Source organism: Molossus molossus, unplaced genomic scaffold (assembly GCF_014108415.1).
Source record: "Molossus molossus isolate mMolMol1 unplaced genomic scaffold, mMolMol1.p scaffold_m16_p_3, whole genome shotgun sequence".
In the NCBI taxonomy this organism is placed as follows: Eukaryota; Metazoa; Chordata; class Mammalia; order Chiroptera; family Molossidae; genus Molossus; species Molossus molossus.
Genome location: NW_023425366.1, coordinates 88,213,835 through 88,238,981, shown reverse-complemented (window position 1 = coordinate 88,238,981; position 25,147 = coordinate 88,213,835). Strand labels below are relative to the sequence as shown.

General features: G+C 37.6%; 1 non-coding gene across 1 annotated transcript; it reads left to right on the top strand.

The window, feature by feature from the left end:
• Positions 1-2,531: 2,531 nt before the first annotated feature.
• LOC118642948 lies at positions 2,532-2,638 on the top strand. Its single transcript, XR_004961857.1, has one exon. It is a non-coding gene; the product is annotated as a U6 spliceosomal RNA (small nuclear RNA).
• Positions 2,639-25,147: the final 22,509 nt, after the last annotated feature.

Here is a 25,147-nt window from a genome sequence, read left to right as displayed (position 1 = left end):
ACATCACTGGGTGCCCCACATACAAGGAGACTCTGCACCCCCACCTGCCACCTTGTTTTCATGGGCTTCATTGAAGCTTAGAAATGGTGGGAAGGGGAAAAGAACTGAGAAAGACCCCCTCTGACACAGGTGCACCAAGCATGACACTGTCAGAGGGTAGAACAGGACACTACTCAGCAAATTTTTACACATCCTGGATTTGACAGGAAAATGAAAGACACCTCCTCTGAGAAGTAAGACAAATCTCTGTATGTCATGGGAGGGCAGAGGAAGAGCATTGAGACACTTCATACTCTGGGTCTTACCCTGTGTAAGACATCAGCCATCTATGGTGGGGTGGGCCTACCAGTGTGTGATGTTTGAGTGACAACTGACATCATTTCTTTTGAGCCAGGGATGTTTCCCAAAAGTCCCTCACTTGCCTCTCCCCAGTTCCCTCCATCATTAACTGACATCTTGAATCCCCCCACCTATGTTATATTGACAAGCAGTCCTCATGGGGCATTGTGATAAATTTAGAAAAAGAAGTTCCCTTTTGCCAGTACCTGCAAGTGTCTCTTAGAGTTCAAATCTAATCAATTGGTTGACAACTCGATGCAATGCAAGCCCTCCCTAATTAATGCCTAAATACTTTGAATTCTGTAATCCTTCCTTTTCTTCAATTATACAGTCACTACCACCCTTAGGCAGAAAAGCCCCTCCCCCTCTGGGAGTCTGTGCTAGTGTGAATACTAATACATTTTAATTTATGTTTGGTGTTTGCCATGTCATTAGCACAGTGATCTGGTAAATTCCCAGGTAATTTGAGAAGGTTTCTGCAGAGTCCATCAGAAGACAACCCTTAACTGATGGAGTGGAGACCTGGGAGCAACATCCCTAAGGAGCAGGCATACAGGGCAAGTTAGAGTTGAAGATGGGGCAGAGAATCTGAAACAAAACGTCTACCTCAGAGCTCAAGTCCAGATAAAAGAAAGCCGATGATCATTCTCTCAGAAGTGAACTGAAATGTGCAAGCTGAATATAACTAAAGCAACAACAAAAGCAAGACTGGTAAATTACAGATTAGTTTGACTCAAATCTCTGTTCTAACTGCCAAAAAGAAGGGTAAGCAAGCAGTTTCTGGGCATAAATGTTATTTACCTAACCCCATTGGTTTTGTTTTATTATTTTTTCTTTTTTACACACAATGTCTAACAACAATCTGAAAGTATAATATGTGAAAAAGGCAAGAAAATGTGGCCTACTCTTAAGAGAGTAAATAGTCAATATACCCAGTCTCAGAGATAGACCAGATGTAGGCCTGTTGGACCAGAACTTTAAAATTATTAATGAAAAAGTTGGGCAACATATGTGAAGAGTTAGGAGAAGTAGTCAAGATAGAAATATGAAGAGAAGAGCCAAATACAAATGTTAGATGAGAAATTATAATTATCAATAATAAATGTAATGGGCATATAAGTATGTTAGACATAAAGGAGAAAATAAATGAATTCTAGGAAATATTAGAAATTATCCAAACTAAAATATAATGGGTAAAAGGAGGAATTAAAACAAAAAGTGCCCGAGATGTGCATGATAACAGCAAACAGTCTAACATGGGTTAATAAAGTACTGAGGGAAAAGAGCCCTGGCCAGTACCGCTCAGTTGGTTGGGGCATCGTCCTGGATACTGAAAGGTTGTGGGCTCGATTCCCAGTCAGGGCACATACCCAAGTTCCAAGTTTGATTCCCAGTTCGGTTGTGCCCAGGAGGCAACTGATCAATGTCTTTCTCTCTCAAATCAATTTTTTTTTTTTAAGTGGAAGAAGAAATAGTTGAAAAGATAATAAACCAATGCAAGATGTACATAGCATGGCATAATCAACTGCTAAGAAAAAAAAATTTTTTTTTTTTTGAGTGAAGCTAAAAAGACAAAAAAAACCACATTTGATTCAAGGAAAAAATTCTGTAGAGACAATGAAACAATCTTAAAAATTATGGCTGAAGCAAAAAGACAATAGAATTAAACCTTTGAAGTATTAAAAAAGTAAAATGACTCTTAATCAAGAATTCTACACTAGCAAAAATTTTCATCAAAAATGAAGACATTTAAAATTAAATAAATGCATTAAATAAAGATATCTGAAAATGGAAAAATACTTTGGTAGAAGAAACACTAAAGACTTTTTTATTATGATGAAGGAAAAGTACAGCACTTAGAAATCAATTTTTGTGGCAATAAATAAACATGAGGATTAATAAATATGCTGAAAAAGGACTTTAAAAATCTTTTTTAGACACTACTGATTTAAAAAATAAACATAACAATGTAATATTGGGTTTACAGTGTAATAGAAATAAATCATATGACTGATAGCACAAAGGAGGGAGGGAGATAATTTAAGCACCAATAGCAAACAACTTGACCTATAAACACTGGACCCAACATCAGAATGTACACTCTTTTCAAGTACACATGGAACATTCAAGGAGTTTTTAGGCTTTAATCTTCTAATCAGATGTTTTAAGTTATCTTTAAAATATTCTTAACTGTGCTTGCTTTGGCAGCACATATACTAAAATTGGGATGATACAGAGAAGATTAGCGTGGCCCCTGCACAAGGCTGACATACAAATTCATGGAGCATTCCATATTTTTTTTGCAAGAGAGAGGCAGAAAGTTTCCTACAAAAGAGCTCCCATTAGACTGTCAGCTGATTTCTCAATAGAAACAATGCAGGCCAGAAGGGAGTGGCATGAAGTATACAAAGCAATGAAAGGCAAGGGTCTGAATCCAAGACTCCTCTATCCAGCAAGACTATCATTCAAAATTGAAGGAGAAATAAAGAGCTTCACAGACAAAAAAAAAAAAAAAAGCCAAAGGAAGTTACCACCACCAAACTAGCACTGCAAGAAATGCTGAAAGGGCTGTTGTAAGAAGAAGAAACGGGGGGGGGGGGGGGGGGGGGGGGGGTGTAGAAACACAGGCATAAAATGAAAATGGCAACTAATAAGTTTATAACAATAATAACCTTAAATGTAAATGGCTTCAATGCCCCAATCAAAAGACATAGGGAAACAGATTGGATAAGAAAACACAACCAATATATATGCTGTCTACAAGAGACCCACCTCATAACAAAAGACTCAAACAGGATGAAAGTGAAGGGATGGAAAAAAATTTTCCAGGCAAATGGAAATGAACAAAAAAGTTGGTGTAGCAATATTTATATTTGATAAGATAGACTTCAAAACAAGGACCAAAATAATAGACAAAGAAGATCACTACACAATTTTAAAAGGAACAATCTATCAAGAGGATATAACCATAGTAAACATATATGCACCAAACACAGGAGCAACAAAATATGTTAAAAAAAAACTTCTGGAGGACTTCAAAGGAAAGATCAAAAGCAATACAATTATAGTGGATGACTTTAACACCCCACTGACACCACTGGATAAATATCCTAGACAAAAATTAACAGGGACACACAATCCTCAAATGACCAACTAGGTCAGCTGGACTTAATTAATATTTACAGAACATTTCACCCCAAAGCTGCAGAATATACATTCTTCTCAAGTGCACATAGGACATTCTCAAAGATAGACCACATGTTAGGACAAAAAGTAAATCTCCACAAATTCAAGAAGATTGAAATCATGAACAGAAATAAATGACTTAGAAACTTAAAATAAACAATTCAAAAGATCAATGAAAAAAAGAGCTGGTTCTTTGAAAAGATAAACAAGAGCGATGGACCCTTAGCCAGACTCACCAAGAAACAAAAGGAGAAGACCCAAATAAACAGAATCAGAAACAAAAGAGGAGAAATAACAACTGACACCACAGAACTACATAGGATCACTAAAACATACTATAAACAATTATACACCAACAAATTGGACAATCTAGATGAAATGTAAAATTTTCTAGAAACACAGTCTCCAAAAACTGAACTAAGAAGACATAGAAAACTTGAATAGACCAATAACAACAAAGGAAATTGAAGATGTGATCAAGAAACTTCTAGCAAACAAAAGCCCAGGCCTGGATGGCTTCACGGGGGAGTATTACCAAACATTCAAAGAAGATCTAACACCCATTCTTCTCAAACTATTCCAAAAAATCCAAGAAGACAGAACACTTCCAAACTCATTCTATGAGGCCAGCATAATTCTAATTCCAAAACCAGATAAAGACACCACACAAAAAAGAAAAATACAGGCCAATATCCCTGATGAACACAAATGCAAAAATTCTGAAAAAAATATTAGCAAATCAGGTCCAGTAAATACATCAAAAAAATTATTCACAGATTCCAATATGGTGGTGGAGTGAATGGAAGCTACACAGACCATCTCCCAGGACCAAACTGGAATTACAACAAAAATAAAGACAAATCGTCAGGAAAAAAGCAACAGAAAAGCAGCTTGGAGGTCCATATAACCAGGGACAGCGATCAATCCTGGCAGGCTTGCGGAGGCGTGGGCAGGGGAGCTGGGAGCCCACATAGAGCAGTGGCCTTAGCTATGAGCAGTGCTCTCGAGTTACACTCCCAAGCGGCTCCACAGCTTAGAGCCTGGACAGAGGCTAAAATAGCCACAGCCACTTACCTTGGGCTCTGGCAGAGGGAGGGTGGACAGGACTGGAACTGTGTGGGGACACTCAGGATTTGGAGGGAGCTCAGAGCATTTGCTGAGTTGTGGCCACACAGGACACCGGTCATCTTACTCCTTCCCAGAGCTCTGGGGAGAGGCAGTGGCCCCTCCCTCAGAGATTCAACCCCAACTGGTGGCCACTAAAATGCAAATTGAGGCCCATTAACAACCAGCATCTGCCCCACCCTTGGGAAATCCCCTTATGCTGAACACCTGAAGGAATTTTTATTCAACTGAGAAGCCAAGGCTCTTCAAGTAACCCCTACTGACAGCCTCCAGGCAAAAAGCTAGAGGATAACTGTACCATTCCTGGGTTAGCAACTCTAACCAGGAAAGTAAGACTTTACAGTGGTGTTTAAAATGGGTCCCCCTGGCTCATCCAAACCCAGGAGAGGGAGCCACAAACAGCAGAATGCCAACACCCACAGGGAAAATTTGGCAGGCTCCAAAGCCCACTGTGATAGCCAAAATGGTGAAACACAAAAACAAAAGCCAGATGAAAGAACAAGAGACCTCTATCAAAGATGAGATAAATGAGGTGCAGTTAAGCAAGTTGAAAGAACTAGAATTCAAAGCCATGATCTTGAGGGAGCTCAACAGCATGTGCAAGGGCATGAGCACCATGAGTAAAGACTTAAAATGTTGAAAATCAACCAGTTGGAAATTAAAAACCACCAAGAAGAAATGAAGAATGACATATCAGAAATAAAAAACACATTGGAAGGTCTAAACAACAGAGTACAGAAAGCAGAAGACCAGATCAGTGAATTAGAAGACCGGGTAGAAAAAAATCAACCAATCAGAAACCCAAAAGAAAAAAAAACAATGAAAAAACAGAAAGACAGCTTAAGAGAACTGGGGAAAACTGAAAACGTAGTAATATTTGCATCATAGGAGTCCCCAGAGAAGAAGAAAAGAGCAAGGGTTAGAGAATATATTTGAAGAAATAGTGACAGAACACTTCCCTAATTTGATGAAAGAAGAAGGCATTCAAGTTCAAGAAACACAGAGAGGCCCAAGTAAGAAGAACCCAAATAGGCCGACACCAAGACACATAGTAATCAAAATGCCAAAAATTAAAGACAAAGAGAAAATCCTAAAGGCAGCAAGAGATAAGCAACAGGTTACCTACAAAGGAACCCCCATTAGGCTCTCAGCTGACTTCTCAACAGAAACACTACAGGTCAGAAGGGAATGGCATGAGGTAATCAAGGTCATGAAAAATAAGGATCTGAATCCAAGACTACTCTATCCAGCAAGGCTATCATTCAAAATAGAAGGTCAAATAAAGAGCTTCCCAAACCAAAAAAAAAAAAAAAAAAAAAGGCTAAGGGAATACATTAGACCAAACCAGCACTGCAAGAAATGTTAAAAGGACTGCTATAATTAGTAGGAGAAATAGAAAAAGAAATATAACCACACTAAACAAAAATGGCAATAAATAAGTACATATCAATAATCACCTTAAATGTAAATGGATTAAATGCTCCAATAAAAAGACGCAGAGTAGTTGATTGGATAAGAAAGCATGACTCACATATATGTTCTTTACAAGAGACTCACCTCACAACAAAAAACTCATATAGGTTGAAAGTAAAGGGATGGAAAAAAGTCTTACAAGCAAACAAGAAGGAATAAAAAGCTGGGGTAGCAATACTCATATCTGATAAAATAGATTTCAAAATGAAAGCCATAACTAGAGACAAAGAAGGCCACTACATAATATTGAAAGGATTTATCCAACAGGAAGATATAACCTTGATAAACATATAAGCACCCAATATAGGAGCACCAAAATATATTTAAAATGTTCTGGAAAACTTCAAAGGAGGAATTGATAGCAATACACTCATAGCAGGGGACTTCAACACCCTGTTGACATCACTGGATAGATCGTCTAGACAAAAAATCAGCAAGAAAACACAGACTCTAAATGAAGCGCTAGACCAAATGGATTTAATAGATATCTACAGAGAATTACACCCCAAAACTGCAGAATTCACATTCTTGTCAAGTGCACATCAGACATTCTCAAAGATAGACCACATGTTAAGACAAAAACTAAGTCTCCACAAGTTCAAGAAGATTGAAATCATATTAAGCATCTTCTCAGATCACAATGGCATGAAACTAGAAATCAATTGCAACAAGAACATGCAAAGACATTTGAACACATGTAGGCTAAATAGCATGTTATTAAACAACAAATGGGTTACTGAGGAGATCAAGAAAGAAATTAAAAACTTCCTGGGATCCAATGAATATGAAGACACAACAACACAAAATCTATGGGATGCAGCGAAAGCAGTTCTGAAAGGGAAGTTCATAGCACTACAGGCCTACCTCAAAAAACAAGAAAAATCTCTAATAGACTATCTAACCTCACAACTTAAGGAACTAGAGAGCAAACAAAAAGAAAACCCCAGAGCAAGTAGAAGGAAGGAAATAGGAAAGATCAGAGCAGAAATAAATGACAGAGTCCAAAAAAAAAACCAGTTCAAAGGATCAATGAGTTTCACCATTATTTGGTGAGAATCACCAAATTCTCACCAATAAATTGGCCTACGGTGTAATACTTTTTAAATTGTAGCACTTATTTTTACAGATTGCTACTCCAAGGAAGAAAACTGGCCGCTTTTCATGTAAATATTTTGTTTAACAATTTATATATCTCTAGGAGGTTTCCCTCAGTTCTTAGGAGAGTCCAGGAGTGGGTTAACAACACAAAATCTCCCAAGGATATCTTGTTTTGATTCATTCAAGGGAACTAATAGTTCATTCATATGGGCCAAAAGGAAACTATGAATAGAGTCACATGAGCCAGATTCCCTACTTCACTTGATAGAACTCAGAGGGTAGCTGTGGGAAATCCTAACACCATGGTGAAATGCTCCTCTGTAAACTTGAAATCTAGAACAAATGTAGATTTTCACAATGTGCTTATTAATAAATGAAATTTATGAAAAAAAAGGATCAATGAAACAAAGAGCTGGTTTTTTGAAAAGATAAACAAGATTGATGGACCCTTAGCTACACTCACCAAGAAACAAAGAGAGAGAACTCAAATACACAAAATCAGAAATGAAAGAGAAGTAACAACTGATACCACAGAAATACAAAAGATCGTTAACAACTACTATGAACAATTACATGGCAACAAATTCAACAATCTAAGCAAAATGGACAAATTTCTAGAAACACATAGTCTCCCAAAACTCAGCAGGGAAGAGATAGAAATCTTGAACAGACCAATAACAACTAAGGAAATTGAGATGTAATCAAGACTCTTCCAGCAAACAAAAGCCCAGGCCCGGATGGCTTCATGGGGGAGTTTTACTAAACATTCAAAAAAGAACTAAAACCCATTATCCTCAAACTATTTCAAAAAATTCAAGAAGAAGAAAGTCTTCCAAACTGGTTTTATGAGGCCAGCATAATTCTAATTCCAAAACCAGAAAAGACATTACGAAGAAAGAAAACTATAGGCCAATATCCCTGATGAACATAGATGCCAAAATCATGAACAAAATACTAGCAAATCAAATTCAGCAATACATCAAAAAAATTATTCACCATAACCAAGTGGGATACATCCCATGGATGCAAGGCTGGTACAATACTCACAAATCAATAAATGTGATACACCACATAAATAAAATGAATAAAAACCACATGATCATATCAATAGATGCCGAAAAAGCCTTCAACAAAATCCAGCATCCATATCTGATAAAAACACTCAGCAATGAGGGAATAGAGGGATCATATCTCGACATAATAAAGGCCATATATGAAAGATCTAAAGCCAACATCATACTCAAGGGGCAAAAACTAATAGCATTTCCCTTAAGAACAGGAACAAGACAGGAACACCCACTTTCATCACTCTTATTTAACATAGTACTGGAAGTCTTAGCCACAGCAATCAGACATGAAGAAAAAATGAAAGGGATCCAAATTGGAAAGGAGGAAGTGAAACTGTCATTATTCACAGATGACATGATATTATACGTAGAAAATCCCAAAGACTCCATAAAAAATTTACTAGACTTAATAAATGAATTTGGCAAAGTAGCAACATACAAAATTAATGTCAAGAAATTGATAGCATTCTTATAAACCAATGATGAACTCACAGAAAGAGAAATTAAGAAAACAATCCCATTTACCATTGCAGCAAAAAATTAAGATACCTAGAAATATACTTAACCAAAGAAATAAAAGACCTATTCACAGGAAACTACAGGTCATTGAAAAAAGAAATAGAGGAGGATATAAAAAAGTGGAAGCACATACCCTGTTCATGGATTGGAAGAATTAACATCTTTAAAATGTCCATACTACCCAAAGCAATCAATAGATTCAATGTAAACCCCATCAAAATATCAACGGCATACTTCACAGAATTAGAACGAATACTTCAAAAGTTTATATGGAACCAAAAAAGACCTCAAATAGCCACAGCAATCTTGATAAAGAAGAACAAATTGGAGTGATCACATTACCAGATTTTAGGTTATACTACAAAGCCACTGTAATCAAAACAGCCTGGTACTGGCACAAGACCAGGCATATAGACCAGTGGAACAGAACAGAGAACCCTAAAATGGACCCAAGACAATATGCTCAATTAATATTCGACAAAGTTGGCAAGAGCATACAGTGGAGTAAGGACAGCCTCTTTAATAAATGGTGTTGGGAAAATTGGACAGCTACATGAAAAAAAAAAAAATGAAACTAGACCATCAACTTACACCATACACAAGAATAAACTCAAAATGGAAAGTCTTAAATGTGACTCATGAATCCATAAATATCCTAGAAAAACCTGTAGGCAACTTCCTGGAATCCAATGAATGTGAACACACTACAACACAAAATCTATGGGATGCAGCGAAAGCAGTTCTGAGAGGGAAGTTCATAGCACTAAAGGCCTACCTCAAGAAACAAGAAAAATCTCTAATAGGCCATCTAACCTCACAACTTAAAGAACTAAAGAGCAAACAAAAAGAAAACCCCAGAGCAAGTAGAAGGAAGGAAATAGGAAAGATCAGAGCAGAAATAAATGACATAAAGTCCAAAAAAACACATCGGACTACATCAAACTCAAAAGCTTCTGCACAGCAAAAGATACAATCATCAAAATGGAAAGGCAACCCACTGTATGGGAGAGCATAATTGCCAATGACATATCAGATAAGGGGTTAATTTCAAATATATGTAGGTTGTTCATACAACTCAACAAAAGGAAGACAAAGAACCCAATTAAAAAATGGGCAGAGGAGCTGAATAGACAACTCTCCAAATAGGACATATAAATGGCTATGAGACATATGAAGAAATTCTCAATATCACTAATCATCAGAGTTGCAAATTAAAACAACATTGTGGTATCACCTCACACCTGTCAGAATGGCCACCATTAACAAATCATCAAACAACAAGTGTTGGCGAGGGTGTGGAGAAAAGGGGATTCTAGTACACTGCTGGTGGGAATTCAGACTGGTGCAGTCACTATGGAAAACAATATCATGTTACCTCAAAAAATTAAAAATTGAACTGCCATTTGACCCAGTGATCCCACTTCTAGGAATATACCCTAAGAAGCCTGAAACACCATCAGAAAGAATATATGTACCCCATGTTTGTAGCAACACAATTTACAATAGCTAAGATCTGGAAACAGCCCAAATGTCCATCAGCAGACGAATGGATGAAAAAGCTGTGGTACATATACACAATGGAGTATTATGCAGATGTAAGAAAGAAAGATATCTTATCCTTTGAGACGACATGGAGGGACCTGGAAAGTATCATTCTAAGCAAAACAAGTGAAACTGAGAAAGACAAGTATCATATGATCTCACTTATTTGTGGAATATAATGAACATAACAGTCTGAGGAATGGGGTAGTCCCAGAGACTTGGAAGTGGGTACAGTATGACAATTCCCAGAAGAAGGGGTAGTGGGGGAAAGATAAACCACAGAACTTATATGCATGTGTGCATGAACAATGGACATGGAGAACAAAGCTGGGGACAGGGCGGGGAGGGAGGGGGATAGGGGAATCAGTGTGTGTGTGTGGGGGGGGAAACATCTGTAACAAAAATAAAGTAATTAATTAAATAAAAAAACAATTATTCACCATGACCAAGTAGGATTCATCCCAGCGATGCAAGGATGGTACAATATTTGCAAACCAATAAATGTGATACACCACATAAACAAAATGAAAGATAAAAACCATATGATCATATTAATAGATACTAAAAAAGCATTCAATGAAATCTAGCACACATTTTTGATTAAAATGCTCAGCAATGTGGGAATAGAGGGATCATATCTTGACATAATAAAGGCAATATATGAAAAACCTGCAGCCAACATCATTCAATGGGCAAAAACTCCAAGCATTTTCCTTAAGAACAGGAACTCTTACCACTCTTAATTAACATAGTACTGGAAGTCTTAGCCACAGCTATTAGATGTGAAGAAAACATAAAAGCAATCCAAATTTGAAAGGAGAAAGTGAAACTGTCATTATTTGCAGATGACACGATACTGTACATAGAAAACCCTAAAGACGCCATCAAAAATCTACTAGATTTAATTAATGAATTTGGCAAAGTAGCAGGATACAAAATTAACTTCAAGAAATCGATGGCATTCTTCTACACCAACAATGATAGGAAAATTAAAATTGCAACCCCATTTACTATTGCAGCAAAAATAATTAAGATACTCAGGAATAAACTTAACCAAAAAAGTAAAGGACCTATTCTCAGACAACTACTAAAAAAAGTTTCCTTAAAAAAAGATATAGAGGAAATTATAAAAAAGTAGAAGCATATACCGTGTTCATGGATTGGAAGAATTAGCATAATTAAAATGTCCATACTACCCAAAGCAATCTGTAGATTCAATCCAATCCCCATAAAAATACCAATGACATATTTCACAGAACTAGAACAAATACTCCAAAAGTTGATATGGAACTAAAAAAGACCCCGAATAGCTACAGCAATCTTGAAAAAGAACAAAGTAGGAGGGATCACAATACCAGATACTACAAAGCCATAGTAATCAAAACAGCCTGGTACCAGCACAAGAACAGGCATGTAGATCAGGGGAACAGAAGAGAGAACCCAGAAATTGACCTAAGTCATTATGCTCAATTAATATTTGATAAAGATGACAAGAGCATACAGTGGTGTAAAGACAGCCTCTTCAATAAATGCTGTTGGCAACATTGGACATCTACATGTAAAAATTTGAAGCTAGAACACCAACTTACACCATACACAAGAATAAACTCAAAATGAATGAAAGACTTAAATGTGACCAATGAATCCATAAAAATCCTAGAAGAAAATGCAGACAACAAAATTTCAGATATCGCAGCCAAATTTCCCTGATAAAATGCCTAAGGCTATTGAAACAAAGGAAAAAATGAACACATGGGACTACATCAAACTAAAAAGCTTCTGCACAGCAAAAGAAACAACCATCAAAATGGAAAGGGAACTCACTATATGGGAGAGCATAATTGCTAATGATAGGCCAGATAAGGGGTTAATTTTCCAAATATATAAAGTACTCATACAACTCAACAAGGGGAAGACAAAGAACCCAATTAAAAAATGGACAGAGGACCTAAATAGACACCTCTCCAAACAGGACATACAAATGGCCAAGAGACATATGAAAAAATGCTCAACGTCACTAATCATCAGAGAAATGCAAATTAAAACAACAATGAAGCAGGTGCCAGAATGGCTGCCATCAACAAATCATCAAACAACAAGTGCTGGCGAGGGTGTAGAGAAAAGGGGACTCTAGTACACTGCTGGTGGGAATGCAGACTGGTGCAGCCACTGTGGAAAGCAATATGGAGTTTCCTTAAAAAATTAAAAATTGAACTGCCATTTGACTCAGTGATCCCACTTCTAGGAATATACCCTAAGAAGCCTGAAACACCAATCACAAAGAATATATGTACCCCTATGTTCATAGCAGCACTATTTACGATTGCTAAGATCTGGAAACAGCCCAAGTGTCCATCAATAGATGAGTAGATAAAAAAGCTGTGGTACATATACACAATGGAGTACTATACAGTAATAAGAAAGAAAGATTGCTTGTCCTTTGAGACGACATGGACGTACCTGGAGAGTATTTTCCTAAGTAAAACAAGCCAATCAGAAAAAAACAAATATCACATGATCTCACTTATCTGTGGAATATAATAAGCAAAATAAGCTGAGGAACAAAATAGACCCAGAGACATGGAAGTGGGGTACAGACTGATAAACCTCAGAAGAGGTGGATGTGGGGGGAGGGAAGAGATAAACCACAGAACTTTTACACATGTATGTGCCAACAAGGACATAGACAATAATTCTTGGAGGTGGGGGGCTGGGATTGGGATGAGGATGTCAATGGGGGGCAAAAAGAAACCATCTATAACAAAAAATAAATTAAAAAAAAAGAAACTCTGGCAGACTCAAAAAATATTCTTAACTATAAAAATGTATTGGTTATTACAGGTTAGCTAGCAACATAGAATGTTATCTTTTGTATTTCCCAATATCTCTGTTCCCAGATGTAATAGTGTAATGCTGATACATTGTGGATCATTTACCATTTTGAAACTCATAATATTTAAGCTTATTCTTCCTAGAAGAAGTTAAAAAGGGTGATAGGAATTCCTTGACACACATAATCACAGATGCATATGCATTGCCCTCAGTGAATTATGGAATAACAATCCATTCTATCAGATATAAGTGGCTGAAGACACATCCTGGGAAGCCTCTGATATTTTTTTTTTTTATCCTCACCCGAGAACATTTTTCCATTTTTTGTTCAGGTAGAGTGGGAGGGAGAGAGAGGAACAGAGAGAGAGAGAGAAACATCGACGTGAAGGGACACATCGAGTGGCTGCCACCCGCACAACCGACCAGGGCCGGGGACAAACTGCAACCGAGGTATGCGCCCTTAGCGGGAACCGAACCCGGGTGTCTCAGGACCGCAGGCCGACGCTCTAACCGCTGAGCCAAACCGGCCAGGGCAGCCTCTGATATTTTTTCTGGAGCTCCTATTTACCTCCCCATCCCCCAGGAACCCCTATCAAAATCTTGGAAGGTAGAGGAGATTAATTATACCTCCAAGTAATCATTTATCTCCGGTTTTTCCCTTTGGCTAAGTAATGCCTCATGGTTCTTTTTCAAGACTCTGCTAAAATTATAATTTTAGTCTGGACTTCAGTTTAAACATTCATTAAACCATGTTTAGAATTAAAAAGTTATTTTTTAAGAGTCTAAACACAAAAAAAATTAGAGGAGTGTACTACAGCAGTGATTTTCAACCTTTTTTATTTCATGGCACACAGAAAATAATTACTAAAATTTTGTGGCACACCAAAAAAGAGATTACATTTTTTGCCAATCTGACAAAAAAATAGGTATAATTTTGATTCATTCACACCAGATGACCATTTTTATGTTGGTTGTTGTCATTTTTTAAAAATGTGACAACCTAAGGAAAAAGAGATCAGTGCTCCTGACTAAATCATCAGCTATTGTGTGTTTTAAAAATTCTTGCAGCACACCGGTTGAGTGTCACTGTCTAGAAAATAACATCGAGCAGATTAGTCCTTTCTAAATAACTTACAACTTTCCTGTTCTGAAAACAAATAACATCATTTTTTAACTTAAAATTGCTGGCATAAATGGAAGATGTTTCCCAAACACAGAAATTTTCAGAGAACTATACATTGTGTGCTTTATGACCTGTTTTTACCTTGTCTTACTTAGGTGAAAATTTGTGCAACCAGAGCCACATCAGTGCTAGTACCTTGGAGGGCATTCCCATCAGCGACAGTGAGAAATGCAAACTAATATATAATAGTGCACAAAGGCAATTTGTGCACATTGTGGTGAAGGTAACATTCTAGGTCTCAGGTATCTTCTTGCCCTTTAATGTTCTTAAATAAGATGCAGCAATTTTCTACAGTTATGCATTTATTCTTCAGGGTGTCATAATAACTGATAAAAAGCATGTAACCTTTTTTAAGAACATCAGTAATTAATCTCAAGATTGCCATAACAATCTCAGTAATCATTTTAATTTGGATTAGACAGATACGCGTTTTCATCAAAATCACTGAGTAACTCACAGAAGGATGACCTAATCATTTCTTTATGTAAGAGATGACCCACTGCTGGTTTTCCTCTGTTGAGGGTTAGTACTCGGTCTAGGTCATTCCTCAACTTTCAGGAAAATAAATAAATAAATAAATAAAAAGAAAGAAGAAAGAAAGAAAGAAAGAAAGAAAGAAAGAAAGAAAGAAAGAAAGAAAGAAAGAAAGAAAGAGAAAGAAAGAATTAGTACCGCTCAGCGTAGCAAAGCTAAGTTGATAGCACTGACCTTCCTAAAATATCACAGTTAAAAACATTTTTTTTTCAAAATAGAGTAAAGGTATTATGTCATCATATATCTTAAGCCATAATCATGTTTATTCATAAATAATTTATATAGGTATAACATGATTTACTTTTAACTGTCAAAAATGTAATTTATTTTTCCCTTCAAATATAATAATATGGTAAAAAATTAAAATACTGTTAATATGGAAGCAGATATTAAATAATTTCCCAGAATTGCAAAGTAACTTTTAATTTATGAGGATTACAAAGTTTTTAGACTACCCAAAAAAACGCATATGATTTACACTATGAGAAGACACACACAAAATGCAAGTATCAAGTAGTATGTCATTCCGTGAGTTAAATCAAACAACAACAAAATACCAGAGGTTTTTTTCGTGAGAACTGGGCACCTCACTAACAGATAATGAATCAGCTTCTCCCAACGACCTTAGTATTTATTAATAAATTTAGGAGAAATGAATCATTTAAGCTGGGAAATATTTTATACTGGTAGTTTTATTCCCAAAGTCAGAGGTTTATGTACAAATAGAGACGAGAAGAACCCCATGTTAGCACATTCTAGAGTGAAATTTTCTAGTACATCAAGGGATTGCAAATTCAGAAAGCAGAAGCCAAAAATAACCTAGATACTTAATCTATTGGAAACAGTCTAGAGCCTGCTAGACAAAGAGAAACAGGTTGGAGCTAAGGCCTCCAGCAGTGTTGTGTATCTCAAACGGTAACCGAGTGGGAGGCGAGAGGAGCAACACATCCAGGCTGGATGCTGCACTTTATATACTAATAATCACCACACTGTACCATCCTCCATCTCATCCAAAAATGAGCGCATTATAAAAACAATATAGAAGCAGTGAATGTCACTGTCCAGAGAATAGACAAATTATAGCAAGCTCAGCAACAAGAAGTATTTTCATAAAGTATTAGAGATTTTTGCCTCTAAAAATGGGTACTACCTCAGTCCAAAACAACACAAAAACTATGAAAACACCATGTTGAATCATAAACAGAATGCAATAAAGATATTCTACTTGGTTTTCATAGCAACAGCAAGTCTATGTTATACTTGATTGTGAAAATAATAATAATATTCAGAATATCAAAATATAACTTGACTTTTATGTATTAGTTGATTACAAGTCCTGCACGCATAAAAGTTTTTAGAAGAAAAAAACATTTTAGTCTAAATAAACACACAACAACTACTATAGTGGAACTGGGCAGATATGCTGAAGAGTAGGCTAGAATCATGAGTTATCAGTGTTTTGTGGGCATTAGTATGTTTTGAAGAGGAAATGAAGAATGCCATTTAATCTGGCCTTTTTGAAGGAGGGTAGTCAAAAAAGTCTCTCTCCCCTCCCCCCTTCCTCCCTCCTCCCTCCTCTCACACACGCACTTATTCTATATACAGATATGTTTTATATTTTTGTTTTTATGTGTGTGTGTGTATTTGTGACTTACATGGTAGGATAAAAGGGAAGATGAGAAGAGAAACAGTCCAGAGTGATCCTATGTGACCAGGACTGTGGTAGATCTCATTATGGAGCCTTCTCATCTGCCATGGCTGACTGACGAAATACGGGGCCACTTACAACTTCTTCAGACACTGAATAATGTGTTATTCTCACCGGCATCTTTCTTCTGCCATGTCTTAATGCCGCCCGCCCCCCTCCAAAAAAAACCCCTCTTGTGGTAGGAAGGATGTAAACAGCTCTCTGGCCTTCATGTGGTCCAGTGAGCTGCACCTTATGTCAATGCCTAATGCACACCCACAGCGGATTTGGAGCCCACGGGGGTGCCACATAGCTCAGCAAAAAAGTGAGCATGTCCTGTGTACTTTGGGATTACTGAGTTACTTTGGAGTTTCTGTTCAAAACATATATTTAATCACTTCAGACTATTTTTCCCACTCTGAGTTATGTAAAGCACCACTAAAACATCCCAAGTTGCAATATATCTCAGTAACTAGGGTAAATTAAAAATCCCAGGATTGCCCTGGCTGGTTTGGTTCAGCGATTAGAGCGCCAGCCTGTGGTCCAGAGAGAACCAGGTTCGGTTCCCGCTAAGGGCATGTACCTCCGTTGCAGTTTGTCCCTGGCCCTGGTTGGTTGTGCTGGTGGCAGCCACTTGATGTGTTCCTGTCACGTCGATGTTTCTCTCTCTCTCCCTCCCACTCTATCTGAATAAAAAATGGGAAAAAATGTCCTCAGGTAAGGATAAAAAATGAAAAATCCCAGGATCCTCAGACTGGGTACCGTTTTTTACAACTTAACACCAGGATACAGGAATTAAATGTAAACCAAACATTTCTTTAAACAAGGATAAAAATGAAAGCAAAATAACATAACTGGAATAAGCACCGTCTTCATTAGTCACATGCGCAACGCAGAAACCAATACTTATTGAAAAGACATAACAAACCTCTATGGTTTTATTTGTTATGGTTTGGACAGACTTATCAATGAAAAACATTAAACTGACATATTTGTTTTAGTTCCTAAAAGTGTGATTTCATATTTCAATAATGTATCACCAGAAAGTTCTTTTACTCCTTCAAACATGTTTATCCTCCATCAGGTTCAGCAGATAGTTTGTTGCACAGGTGACCTGGACCCTTCATTACCAACTCCAGGGGGCTAGGGAAGCCCATGAAATAAACAGGGCTTTTTAAAATTTTTATTTTATTTTTTTACCAGCCCCTCATTCTGTACCCCAGGCAATGTTTACAAACCTTATATATCTACCACCTCATAAAACACTGACCCTGAATCCGCTGCCACAAGAAATGTGTGATGTGTTCATCTAAATTAAGGTCATCTGCTTTGTACATTATTGATCTCAGTTTCTATGTTTTGCTTTAAAAGTCTACCATCTTGATTTTTTATTTAGAATTTAAGATGTCGTGTGATAAATCAAGACAGTAAATAGGACCTATTTCTCTTACCTGTGCAGAACAGCAGGAACTGTGTCCTGGGGGCCGAGAGCCACGGCCACCTCCCCGGCAGCCCGCTGAGCAGGGCCGGCTGACCCACACGCTGAGCCACCTCAGAGAATCGGTGAAGGAAACGCCAGCCAGGAAGCATCTATCTTATGTTCATCTGGGTCTGCCCAAGCCCACCCTCTCTCTGCTCATTATCCTCAATTGCAGATTCCTGGCTCTTTACTTCAGACTTAATAGCTGCTTCTGTTGCCTTCACTTTGGGCGAACATTTCCCAATTCTTTTTGGCCTATGATATTTCAGTTTCTCACGCAGCTCTTAACTTAGCTTTGCTGGGCCTTGGACCCTTTCCGCAATACAGGTTTCATCAGTAATCTCATCCTCAAGGTTTATGAAGCAGAAGTTAAGCAAACAGGATAGAGAGGAGAAAGTATTCATAAATATAGCAAAACTGTTTAGAATATGCTTCAAATCTCCCTCATTTTTTTCTTTTAAAAGCTCTCCTAGATAGATCCTACACACACACATGCATACACACACACACACACACACACACACACACACAATTTGGTTAACATTTCAATCCTGCCTCCTATCACTAAAGTAATTTATTTGTATGTATTTGCAGGTGGGGTGGGAGGGCTGCCACACAAGATTATGCATTTATATGGGGTACAAACTTGCTCTTTGCTCCCCCTGCAATAGTGTGTGCCTAAGTACTACCACATACATGTGGAATTAAGTTGAAGGAAATGGCTGCATTTTTTGAGAGGGAAAAATCTGTTTTTACAGGACACACCTCCCACCTAAGTAGAGCATACAATAAAGAATTCCCATACAAAAAGGCACCCTCATGGACTCAAACATCCATTCCTGGTGGCAACGTGGTATTCTACCACTGCTGCAAAATCTCTGTGTGTGTGTTTCTGCTGATTCTACCCACTGAACAATCTCTGCCTCACCAGTTGAGAACTTTCAATGCTGCTACCATTCTGCAAAAAACAAAAGAACAGATTCCGGAAACCTGCCACATGGCCCCTCTTCCAGTTCACTACTGTTTAGACTAGTACTGGATGATGCCACGTGCGCACAGTATCTGTTATGGTCTGTCCCCACTGGAAACACCTCTTTATATAAGGGGATTCAGGAGTGAACTAAATCGTGGTAAATACTGTCTGTGTGCATGTGTGTGTGTGTGTGTGTGTGTGTGTGTGTCTGTGTGTCTGTGTGTGCGCACGCGCGCCTGTAGGCACCTGGGTACTCGTACTTGCACATGCCAAGAATAGTCTCCTAACGTCCCTTCTATTTTGGACTAACACTGAAAACCCATCTCTGGCCCATTTATTCCTGGAGCAACATCATCCGTGGGCACTGCATTCACCCCACCGTAGGGGCACACGTGTAATCCAGGCTGGGCCGTCTGGAGTCCTTCCCATAATGTTTGAATTAAAAATGGAAAGAAAGATTCCCATCTTCTTGGATCTTACGTGTAAGATTATAGAGTTCTCATTAGTTATTTCTCACAAGGTGGAGAAACTTTATGTAGAAAAATGGAACCCAAGAAAAATGAGCAGAGCTGAGAGGGGGAGTCCTGCCGGCCCCGAATGCCAGTGCCAGTGCCTGAGGCCTGATTCCAAGTTTCCTCCTTTGGTTCTGTGAGCACGTGTGCCTCAGAGATATTGCGGGTTCTCTCCAGACCACTGTAATAAAGCAAGTATTGCATTAAAGCAAGTCCTAATCTTTTAGCTGGTGGAGGCTCCTGCCTTCAATTTATAAAAAACACACCACCTGTAAAATACAATGAAGCACAATACACGCAAGGTACTAATTAATGCTCCTTTCCAGCTGAGAAGCATTTCTTTTTGGGTCTCTTCTTCTTCCAGGTGACTTTAGTTATCATTATTATTACTTGCATCTAGAGACAAACTACTATTACTGTACCAGCTGGCTGGTAATCTCAGAGTTGATACTATTTGCAGTCTACTTTGATGTTGAAAAGTTCAGAAAATGAAACTTCCAAGCTTGGAATGTTTCGGTCATCTCAGAAAACAGGGGTGTCTTTCTAAAACATTACATGTAATTTTACGAGACTGTAAGCTATTTTTCTAAGTTAGAAATGTTTTAAAGCCAAAGAGACTGACCTTTCCAGCTCAGTGCAAAGAATTATACTCAAAAGCACCAGTTAGCAATGACATTTACATTTTGTTTTTAGTATTCAATTGTAAAAAAAAAAAAAAAAAATACTTGTCCTATTTTACTCCTTTTTGGCCTTAGAGATAAAACTTTGCACAGTAAAATTTTACCTCCTGGCTCTTACCACTGCTTCTATCCTAATACTATTGACATAAAGATATAAAAGACCTCCAGGTTGGTAAGTTTGAAGGTTCAGAAGAGAATATAAAAAATAGATGGTACAAGCTGAGAACAAATGATGAGTCAGTGGCACTTTAACACAAATGTATTAACAAGCGGCATAAAGACAGTTGAAACCACCTGAGCATGAGAAGACTGAGCGCGATCTTATCCTCATAAAAGAAGGTCTACATTGAAACAGATACTTCCCAGCCCTGAGGATAAGCAGGTAACGCATGTTTATGTCCTTCTGGGCCGCATATAACTGGAGGGGCATCGCTGTTTATGTCTGACATCTGTTCTGCTTGGCTGACCCCCATAAAATAGCAGTAGTGAGATTGTTAAATATCTCAAAGATCATTCCGGGATTTCTAGAATGACTGAAGGGGGAAAGGGACCTAGCGATAAAGGGAGAACATTGCTAGGAAGATACTTAAAAAATAAATAAACCAACAAACTAAAATGAGGACCTTCTAAGATATCTGGAAATTTTAGAACATCTGCATATCTAACTTTGTGACCTATCAGTTGTTTCTCCATAGCAGTAACAGAGTCGTTAACATGGGAAAAGCTTTTCTTTCTTGCCTTCTCCCCCCTCCCATCTCTTCCTCTCTCCCTTTTCATCTCCAAAAGCTGGGAGAGGAATGGAGCTATAGAGAGAAAAAGAGGAAGTGAAATCTGGATTTTTTTTTTTTTTAAAGGATCGTCCCTGGCCGGGTAGCTTAGCTGGCTAGAGCGTCATCCCGGCACACCAAGGTTGAGGGTTCAGTCTTCAGTCAGGGCACACATAATAAGCAACCTATGAACGCATAAATAAGTGGAACAACAAATGGATATTTCTCTCTTTCTCGCTCTCAAATCAATTTTAAAAAATGAGATTGAGGTCTAGCTTGGGGTTTATCTTGGTGTTGGTCTGGAGAGGGAACTTACCGTTTTCTTTGCCTGTTTTCTCTCTCATTTACAATATGGGCATACCGAAATGTATACTAATTCTTTTACATTTCTACCAATTGACTTTGGAAACATTACAGTCGGTTGTTGTTTTTTCCCCCAATTTTGAGCTATCTTTGAGATCCACATCCTAATAATAAATTGCCAGGAGAAAAGGGAGTAATTTATTTTTTGTTATCTAGAACTGAAAACCAAAAATATACTAAAATGTTCACTAAATACACATTGGAATAAGTTGGCGGACATTCCAGACTTGTTTTCTCTTTTAAAAGAAAAATAAAAAATTATAAACTCTTATGGTGCATGTAGATAGTGCTTTTATAATCTTGCTTTTCTTTTCAGAATCATTTAAAATTCTAGAAAAAAACAGATTCGGTTTAAAAACAATATGTGAGTAGTATTCTGCTTTGCTTTAAGATGGTACTCAGGAGAAAAACACTAGACAAAACTCATTTTCCAAAAGCTGAGTTGTGAGCCTTGATTGGATTTAAAGGAGTAAACTGAAGTATGAGGCTTTCTTTTTCCTTGTGTGTGTGTGTGTGTTGATCTCTTTGAATATTGGTCCTTATTGACAAATGGAATATCCAAGGCCGCCACCTTGAGGAGGGGTAGGGGTTATAGGGGGAAGAGCATGTAATAGCAATAGGATCACAGTTGTTTAATGATTATTCACCTTACTAATGATAGGTAAGAGGTTTTTTTTTTTGTTGTTGTTGTTTGTTTTTTAACAGACCCTGGGAAACTGGAGAATGTGCTTCAAGAAGAAAACAGGGCTATAAAAGTTAGATGTCTCAGAGCCCAGATGGGTCCACTCCTCAGAAAAGAAAATACATTTGAGAATAGCCAAAGGACAGGCACACTTTGATTTGGTTACTGTGCCTGGACCCTGACCTCTCCAGGAGTTTGCAGCAGGAATGCTGACCATTCTCTGGTCCTAGGAACAAGCGGAGCTGTTTTTAACATCATAGAAAATTAACTACGTTGTTATAGGACTTCAAGATTCTGGAAGGAGACACAGAGACCCTGCAGCCCTTACCCTCACTCCCTCCCCTCTTGCACGTAGCCCCTTTCTTACGTATTCCTTTACAATCAGCCAAATAATATATGTTAGAGCAGAATTTACAGGATGGCCTGATGCTCTCTCCATGCTGCCAGCATTATTGGAGTAAACGCTCATATATAATTCAACACTCTCTCTGCTTAATTTGGCTGAAGTAGTGACAGGCGGCCTCGGACCCGTTGTGTCCAATATCAGGGGCAGGGAGGAAACAGAGCTACTTGCTGTTCACGCTATATCAGATGCCAGCAAGGAGGTGTGGTGGGTGAGAGCTCCCTGCTCTAGGAATTTTTTTTATTAACCCACAGAAAGAATGAGGTGATTCACTAGAGTACTGTACACTTGCCAATGAACATGGTAGGTTGCATGTCAACACACGATGTTAGAAGTGGCACTGCTATAAATATTTTCTAATATTTATAGTTAAAGTGCTCAGTTCGCTTTACTTTAACTCTAACCTGGTAAGAGCAGATGTTTAGAAAATTGAGTAACTTATCTCATTTCATTATTTAAAGAAAATTACTCATTCCTTTTGATTCCTATAACTTATTTTTAAATTAGGAATATCGATCCCCCTCCAACATTCATAGTTCATATGGGTGTGTGTGTATATATGAATTAAATTTATTTATTTATTTTTCTTTTTTATTTAATTAACTTATTTATTTTTGTTACGGATGTTTCTCCTTTTCCCCCCACTGACATCCCCCTCCTTCTCCCTCCCTGTTCTGTCCCAGCTTTGTTGTCCATGTCCATTGTTCATGCATACATGCATATAAGTTCTGTGATTTACCTCTCTCCCCCACCCCCTCTTCTGGGGATTGTCAGTCTGTACCCCACTTCATATGGGAATATATTTTGATTATATGTTTTGATCTCAAAATAGGCATGGCTGTTTGAAAAACAAACAACACAATCCAGCCCATGTGGCTCAGTGGTTGAGCGTTGACCCATGCACTGGTTTGATTCCTGGTCAGGACACATGCCCAGGTTGTGGTCCAATCCCCAGTGTGGGGCATGCAGGAGGTGGCCAGTCGATGTTCTCTTTCATTGCTATTTCTATCTCTCTCTCCCTCTCCCTTCCTCTCTCTCTAAAACCAGTAAAGGAAAAAAAGTAAAACAAACAACACATCAACACAGACAACAGCATAAATGTACACCAATAAAAACTTCTAATCTTTTCCCTTACTGTGTTCTGGTCTCAATATTATTTATTATAATGTATATTAGACTTTTTAAATTTACTATCATTATATGATCAAATAATTACTCAAGAGTGATACGAAAACAAAGACTAAATTTGGAACATGCTGGTAGTTGAAAATTAGTTTAATGTTAAAAATAATATTAAAGTCCTGGCCGGTTTGGCTCAGCGATTGGAGCGTTAGCCTGTGGATCAGACAGTCCCAGGTTCAGTTCCTGCTAGGTCCTAGCGGCTAGGGGTACATACCAAAAGAAAAGACATGTGTGTGTGTATATATATATATATATATATATATATACACACACACACACATACATATTTTAGTACTAAAACTATGAAGACTGCACTGTCTGTAGATCACAGCAAGCTTAGGTTGGTTTAGGCTTTAGAAGAGTCTGTGATTCAATTAGTTTTCCACCGACTTGGAATAGTAGTGTGTGTGTGCGTTTATGAAGGGTTATTTAATATAGCTGGCTATTAATTTAACAAATATCTATGAGTATCAACTTTCTCTGAAGCTATTGTGATATGCTTTCTTTAGTCAAGGAGTTTAGAGTTTATAAAAGAAAAGACATTGAGTTATGTTTATTTTTAAAATTTTCACCCAAGGATATTTTTTTATTTCTCTCAGATAAGGTGGGAAGGAAGGAAACAGAGAGAGAAACATCCACATGAGAGGGGCACATCAACTGGTTGCCTCCTGCATGACTCTGACCAGGGCCGAGGACGAACTACAACCAAGGTATGTGCCCTTGACCTGGAATCAGACCCATGACTCTTTGGTCTGCGGGCCAATGCTCTAACCACTGAGCTTAACTGGCCAGGGCAAGGCATTGAGTTTTAAAATTATAATTCAAGATCGAATTTGTGAGAATTGTGGAATTGTGAAATCAGAGACAGTATGGTACATGGGAAGCAGTTCATTCTGTGTCTAGATCCAGCTTTCACTGACTCCACCCCTTGTTATTGGGAGTTGATGAATAGGGTAAGTGAGGAGGTTAACATGAGGTCTCTCAGTTTTTATTACTGTGAAATAGTGGTCAAAGCAAACTTATAGAACTACTGTGAGTAGCCTTCAACATATATTGATTGAATGTTACTTTCAATTAAGTATGTGAAAGACAAAAATCAGGAAAGGAGTACAAATATTTTGACTAAAATTAGGAAAATGTATACACACACAAACAACTTGAAAATACATATATATGTACAAAATAAATTTTACCACCTTTTCTTCACATATTTCACAGGTACTATGCCATAACATCAGCCAGATAAAATTATTTTACTTCATACATTAATGTTTCTTAAAAGTAAACAAAATTTATTTTATAAAATCTAAAACTTAAAAAACACTTATACATGCTTTATTAGGTTATACTACAATCATTACATTTTCCATCACAGACCCCTAAATTACCATGCCTTCTTTAATAAAATAAAAATTCAATACAGCTACCATTTTTTCATTCTTGAAAATGTATTTTCAAAAAAATATTTCCATTCAATTATGCAATTTTAACTGCAATTTGTACAGATGTTTGGAAAATTT